Here is a 7,440-nt window from a genome sequence, read left to right as displayed (position 1 = left end):
GAAAAACCAAAAAAGAAAAAAAATAAAAAATAAAAAATAAATAAATAAATAAACAAAACAAAACAAAAAAACCAAAAAACCAAAAACTGAAGAAGAAAAAAAAGGCAGCTTGTGTCCAGTAAAGATCCTGGACACAAAGCCTGACATCTGAACTGGATCCCCAGAACCCACGTAAGTTGGAAGGAGAGATCCAAATCTGCAACTGGCATGAAGTGTGCCCACCCCCCATCACTACATAGTAAAAGATCGAGACTAAACAATCAGATAGAAGCCAGGCACGGTGGCACACCCTGTAACCCCAGTACTGGGCAGGCAGAAGGGGCAAGATTATCCCTGGCCAATAGCAAGTTCTAGGCCAACCTAGGCAGCATGGACTCTGTCTCAAATAAAAAATAAATAAGTAAAAACCTCACATTGGACAGAGGGCTGATCTCCAAAATAACAAAGAACTCAAGAAATTGGTCACCAAAATGACAAATAATCCAATAAAAAATGGGGTACAGACCTAAACAGAGAACTCTCAACAGAGGAATCTCAAATGGCTGAAAGACTTAAGGAAATGCTCAACACCCTTAGCCATCAGAGAAATGCAAATCACAGCTCTGAGATTCCATCTTACACCTGTAAGAATGGCCAAGATCAAAAACACTGATGACAACTTATATTGCAGAAGCTGTGGGGAAAAGGGAACACTTCTGGTGGGAATGCAAGCTGGTACAACCCCTCTGGATGTCAGTGTAGCGATTTCTCAGAAAATTAGGAAACTACCTTCCTCAAGATCCAGTAATACCACTTTTGGGTATATATCCAAAGGATGCTCAATCATGCCACAAGGATATGTGCTCAATCAACTATGTTCATAGCAGCTTTGTTTGTCATAGCCAGAACCTGGAAACAACCTAAATGCCCCTCGACCGAAGAATGGATAAAGAAAATGTGGTTTATCTACATAATGGAGCACTACATAGGAGAAAAAAATAACATCTTGAAATTTGTGGGCAAATGGATGGATCTAGAAAACATCATACTGAGTGAGGTAACCCAGACTCAGAAAGACAAGTATCATATGTTCTCACTCATAAGTGACTTTTAGAAACAAAGCAAAGAAAAACCAGCCTACAATTCACAATCCCAGAGAACCTAGACAACAATGAGGACCCTAAGAGAGACTTACATAGATCCAATCTACATGGGAGGTAGAAAAAGACAAGATCTCCTGAGTAAATTGGGAGCATGGGGATCATGGGAGAGGGTTGAAGGGGAGGGGAGAGGGAGAGAGGGGAGTGGAGAAAAATACATAGATCAATAAAAACAATTTTTTAAAAAAGTACACTCAGGAGGCAGAGGCAGGTGGATCTCTGTGAGTTCGAGGCCAGCATGGTCTACAAAGGGAGTTCCAGGACAGGCTCCAAAGCTACAGAGAAACCCTGTCTCGAAAAACCAAAAAAAAAAAAAAAAAAAAAAAAAATAGAGTGGGTTGCCCCTGACATGTCCAGCACTGCACAAGCAAAGTCCAGAAAAAGATGTCTGTCCCTGTACACCTAGTACAGAATGGTGCAAGAGCTCCTACGGCTTGTCTCTGACATACTCACACGTATGGACTAATACACATCAGTGGAGGTGAGGTCCCTGGTGGGATGTCCATGCAGCAGGGAAGAGGAGGCAGAATGCTTCTATACATCTTCACACACTATCCTATTTCAACAAGTTTTTAAACTGCATAGGCTATATGCAGCAATTCTATTTCTAAGTCACAGGAACAAAATTACTCTTAGCCTAACTGACTTAAGAAATTCATACATTTATCATAATGCAAAGAGTTCAGTGAGTGATGGTATAAACTGATCTACATAGACTTCCAGGCTAGTCAAGGTGACATAGTGATACATTCTCTTAAACAAACCAAACCTGTCTTTGCTGTGGGACAATGGTCTTGTACTGTTTTCCTAAAACGCTGATTGGCCAGCAGCCAGGCAGGAAGTATAGGTGGGGTGACCAGGTAGGAAGTAGAGGTGGGAAGACAAGAACAGGAGAATTCTGGGAAGAGGAAAGACTCAGTCTGCCGCTGACACCCAGACACAGAGGAATCGACTGTCTCACTGATAAAAGCTACCAAGCCACGTGGCTGACCGACAAGAATTATGGATTAATGTAGGAGGTAAGAGTTAATAAGAAGTCTGAGCTAATAGGCCAACATATTTATGATTAATGTAGACCTCTGTGTGTTTCTTTGGGACTGAATGGCTGTGGGACAGGGAAGGACAGAAACCTCTGTCAACATGTCTTAGACTAAATTTATAAGTGAAGTATCAAATTAAGTGCAAACTGAAAAAGATATTATAATACTTTGAGATATAATCCACATACATCCTCAGACACATACATAGAAACTACAAAATGCAGACGATTTAAGGAAGGTGTTCTCTGTAGAGAGTTAATCCAGAGGTCATAAGAATATATGGGATGTGTGACTTAAGTTTCTAAATCTTAAAAAAAAAAAATTGAGAGTTAAGAAAAAAAAAGTACCCCCCCCATTTCTGTTTCCTCATCCCACCTGCCCTTCCCAGGTCTTCAGTGCTCCAGTTGGTGCATGGGTGGATTATCAACCACCACAAATCGGATTCCCTTTGAAATCTTTGACAGCTCTGGCTCCTCCTTCTGGACCTAGGCGCCCTTCTAGCTATTTGCTGTAGCTGCTCTAGTGCATATTTCTAATTCCAGAACTTTCTTCATTAGCGGCTCATCATCTTTCTGGGATAATCTTTGTCCGCTCATCTCCCATTCTTTCCCCTCTTTAGATGATTAACTCTGTCCAGAAAAGCACCCTCTGATCCCGAGGCTGGAATCGATGGCCCTGTTAGTACACAGGTTTTTCTAAAAAATATGGAAAGAAACTGTAATTAAATATTTAATTGACTTTTGTTACTGGCTAGTCTCCCTCCCTGCACAAGGGCAGGGACCTCGGCTGACTTGTTTATTGTAAGGGATGATTCAAACTGTTTGCCATGATATACATGTTAGACAATCAATAAAAAAACCAATGTTATAGGGTAAAAATACATTAGAACATGGTACTATTTGAAGAAGCAAATCCTAAAAGAGGATAATAAAAGTGACTAACAAAATAATCCCAGTCCGCGGAAGGCAGAAACAGAATTCTAGGTTTCAAGCCAACCTGGGCTGTACATATTGCAAATTCCAAGTGAGCCTGGGCTGCATAGAGAGACACTGTCTCTAAAAATCAACAACCTGATAATCTGGGGCCAGGAGTTACATAGTTTCTAGTAAGTAAATTTCCTTTTCAATCACAGAAATGAAAACTAAAACAACCAATTTCCTACTTAACCAAGCACTGCATTACCCACCCTCCACCTCAAGTTTGTCATGTCGTGCATACTCCATACATCACTGAAGGCCAACTACACCTCCGCCCCTTTTGGTTCTTCTTTTTGCAGTGCTAGGGATCGAACTCTGGGTATCCAACACGACATTCCTGAGCGGTAAAGCACATGTATCTTGGGGCGAGTCACTGATTTTTTTTTTTCCACAGTAATATTGCCAACATACAGAAAATGTCCTAAAGGCACCAGTATCTTTCATCCCAGTTATCTCCCGCAATAGAAAACGTAACTGAGAAAGAAACTAAACGCAGGAAAATTCCGCACATCGATTTTCCCAAACAAGTTAAAGTCCCAAAACAAAAAACATGTTTAAGTATTTAGGTCAGCCTAGTGAGCTCCAAAATGCGAATTAGGTTCCCAGTATCAAAAGAAAAAGAACAGGCAGCGGCGGGGGGAGGGGGGGTGTTAAAAAGATCCTGAAGCGACCAGGGAGACACGTACAAGTAACCCACTACAGTAAGTGAGGCTCAGCCTCAGTTTATGCTGCAACTGGGGTTAGCGTAGCTGTGAGTTACGTTAAGGATTTATTGGTGGGCTAATCTCTAACTCTTATGAAGAAAACACTACTAGTAATTTTAAACTATTGCCAAACAACTTCGGAGACTGGGGTCTTCTCGCTGTTAAAGCAGAACCCGAGAGACTGCAGTAACCACACAGAGACAGACACAATTATCTGCTACCCACCCGAGGACCCATCATTACCCGACGCGCGCTACGCGTGGGGGCGGGAAGCGCCTTCGGCCTTGGCGGTTCCCGGGAACGCACCTGCCTCACGCGATTCCCGAGTTTCAGTCGGTCGCGAGCAAGCTTGCACGTCCCCTCGGGTGTGCGTCTACCCACGATCCTGACGAGCTGACACTCGAGGAGACCTTCCCCTAACCGCACGGGTACACGGAGGTCAGGGGGGCGCAGAGTTCCTTCCGCAACGCCCAAGACCCCGGCTACGCGCCGGGCCCCCGGCCGCCGCCGCTCGGTATCGCCCGAAACTCAGCGCCCAGCCCCATTGGCCGCCGCCGCCGCCACTCCCCTCCCAGCCCGCGGCGTCGCTCGGGGAGCCGGGCCGCGTACCCGGGGCGGCCCAGGCTACGCTCCGTGAGCGGAGCGAACTGGACACCCGGGGCCACACTTACCTTTCCTAGGGGGTGAAGACTGTGTAGCGACCGAGACCACGACGACAGGCGCGCGCGACCCTTGGGGACAGACGCCCAGCCAGCCCGACGGGAGGACGGGTCTCCGAAAACGCAGAGAAATGGCGGCGCGAGGGGCGAGCCCACCCTGCGCTAATCCCCGGAGGACCCCGGCCGCCCGCGGGCACGCCCCTTAAAACCCTACCCAAGCCCCGCCCCGAAGGACAGGGTGCTTGGCTCTTAAAGGGGCGATGGCGCCGCCCCGGAAATCAGCCTCCTGAGAAGGAATTTAAGCAGGCGACGCCAGGTGGAGCCAAGAAGAATAGGAAACTACAGTTTAGGAGTCACCTGTTGCACTTGCACACAAAACTTAGGCTTATTCAGAGGGCCCTATTAGGTGTTTGGAAACCTGGCTGCTACACTGGTTCACTAATCAAAAAATAAAACAACAAAGAGGGGAAAATGCCTGGCATGTTGATGCACACCTTTAATCCCAGAATTTGGGAGGCAGAGGCAGGAGAATCTTTGGTGAGGTCAAGGGCAGCCTGGTGAGTTCTAAGACAGTCAGGACAACATAGTAAAAGCTTGTCTTAAATTACATTGTCTATGTGTGTATATATGTGTGTGCAGTGAGTAAGGAAGGGTGTGTGTATGCCACAGTTCAAGTGTGGAGAGGTCTGAGGATAAAAAGTTAGTTCTTTCCTATCACTTGAGTACTGGGAATGACCTCAAGATGACCCATTTGAGTGTAAGCACTTTTACCCACTGAGCTTCTTGATAGCCCCTGGTTTTATGTTTCGATTTCCCATATTCATTCTCTCTCTCTCTCTCTCTCTCTCTCTCTCTCTCTCTCTCTCTCTCTCTTTCTCTCTCTCCTCCCCCACTCGTATTCTGTTTTTCTTTTTTGTCCCATCCCTGCGCCATCAGAGCCATCTTGGAAATCACTCTGTAGACTGGGCTGACCTCCAACTCAGCAATCCGATTGCCCCTCCCTCCTGAATGCTGGGATTAATGGTGGGTGTCACTACCACCCAGCAAATTTTCACTTCCTTATGTAATTTAAAATCAAATGTTGAGTTTGGGATACAGTTCTGTGGTAGGATGTTAGACTAGTACAAAATCCTGGATCCAATTTCTAGCACAGCAAAAATAAATAATAAGATTTTTTTTTTTTTGGTTTTTCAAGACAGGGTTTCTCTGTGGCTTTGGAGCCTGTCCTGGCACTAGCTCTGTAGACCAGGCTGGTCTCGAACTCACAGAGATCCGCCTGCCTCTGCCTCCCGAAGATGTTTCTATTTTTAATGTAGTCTGGTATATATTTTTCTCTCTTATCCAGTTATTCATCCATTTGTAAGTACTTATTTGAATGTTTTCTTGCTTCCCTACCCCCAATTCCTAGGGATTAAAGTGGATTTAAGCCTCTACTGTTAAAGCAACTTTCAGTCTATAATGGAGAAAGAGAGTAAATAAATGTGTCAAGTGGTGATAAGTGTCCTGGAGAAAAACAAAGCTAGGAAAGAGAAATAACAGGCTGAAGATTAAGGTGCCTTGGTTAGGGAGGTCCTGAGTGGAAAGGCAACATTCCATTCCTTCATTCTTCAGATAATCAAAAGGCCTGCTGTGCTGTAGGCCCTGGAGATAGGACAGATAAAGAAGAAAGACAAAAGTCCCTCAAGGCAACCAAAGGTGACAAAAACCTCTAGTCCTGTGGGAGGCTCAATAGTGAGATCAAGGGCACTTTAGATTACATTTTGAGGTTCTGTCATAATTAAACAAGTTTATTTTATGGTCAAGCCTGTGTGGTAGCACAGTGTACCTGTAGTCCTTGGTACTCTTAAGGTTGAGGCAGGAGGATCACTTGAGCCCAGAAATTTGAGGCCAATATACCTAACACCATCTGAAGAAGGAGTAGGAAGGAGGAGGAGGAGGAGGAGAAAGAGTAGGAGGAGGAAGAAGAAGAGAAGAGAAAAGAAGAGAAAAAAAAAAGAAGAAGAAGAAGAAGAAGAAGAAGAAGAAGAAGAAGAAGGAGAAAGAGCTGCATATAGTTCCATTATTAGAGTACATGAAGTGTTCTGGATTCAATACACATGGTTCGTTAGCTGTTAGTAAACACTAAAGAGAAAATTAATAGCAGGGAGTCGGGACAGAAAATGAAGAGCTGCAAATTCAGCAAGGAGGCAGGCCTCTTAAAGACAGTGACATTGAGTTCAGACCTAAAGTAGGTGAGGAGATAGCCAGTAGACCTCCTGGAAGAGCCAAAGAAACAAGAGCAAAAGGCCTGTGGGGATGTGCTCAAGGCCTGAACTGGAAGGAAAGGAACAAGAGCAGAAGGGGGGTGTGTGAAGGGAAAGGGTGTGGAATGAGGGTCTCATGGGATCTTGCCAGAAAATTAGTGTGTGTAGAAGGAGGACCCAGAAAACACCATTTACAGGGGTTTGGCACTGACCACACCTGCACCAGGTTAAGCCTGGCAGAACAGCTCTCTCTGCACCAGAGGCAATAGCCAGTCACCTGTGAGGCACCTTAGCTGGGGCCAATGGAGCAACAGCTGGTTACTACACATAGCTCTACCCACAGCAAGGGTGGATAGGGGCTTTGGGGTGGAAAGAATGAAAACTGAAGTTCCCTGACTGATTAGGGACAATACCAAGAAATCAGTGTCATTTCTGCTACCTGGTATAAGTTTTTGAAGTAAGACTAGTCTCAAAACGGGGAAGCAGATCAGGGATCTAGCTTACCTAGTAGATACACACAGAAATATAATAATTGTAAAATATAATTATGCAACATCCACATGACAACAGAATAAAATGGATGAGATGGGGCTGGCGAGATGGCACTGCAAGAAAAGACACCACCAAACATGAGCCTCAGGACTCACATGGTGGAGAGAACTGACTCCTGCAAGTTTT

The 7,440-nt window shown here is 44.9% G+C and overlaps 1 protein-coding gene across 2 annotated transcripts in view; it reads right to left on the bottom strand.

Annotated features, from left to right (window-relative positions):
* Epb41l5 (erythrocyte membrane protein band 4.1 like 5) overlaps positions 1–4,685 on the bottom strand; it is a 113,061-nt gene extending 108,376 nt beyond the window's left edge. Inside the window, exon 1 of one of the 2 annotated variants that reach the window (XM_013346693.2) lies at positions 4,532–4,685. The gene's annotated coding sequence lies outside the window, so the exon portion shown is untranslated. Of the gene's footprint in view, positions 1–4,166; positions 4,343–4,531 lie in introns of those variants that run through there. The other variant, XM_026779806.1, reaches the window with a different exon arrangement.
* Positions 4,686–7,440: the final 2,755 nt, after the last annotated feature.

The sequence above is a fragment of the Microtus ochrogaster genome, chromosome 6, assembly GCF_000317375.1.
Source record: "Microtus ochrogaster isolate Prairie Vole_2 chromosome 6, MicOch1.0, whole genome shotgun sequence".
Lineage (NCBI taxonomy): Eukaryota > Metazoa > Chordata > Mammalia > Rodentia > Cricetidae > Microtus > Microtus ochrogaster.
This window is presented reverse-complemented; position numbering and strand designations above follow the sequence as displayed.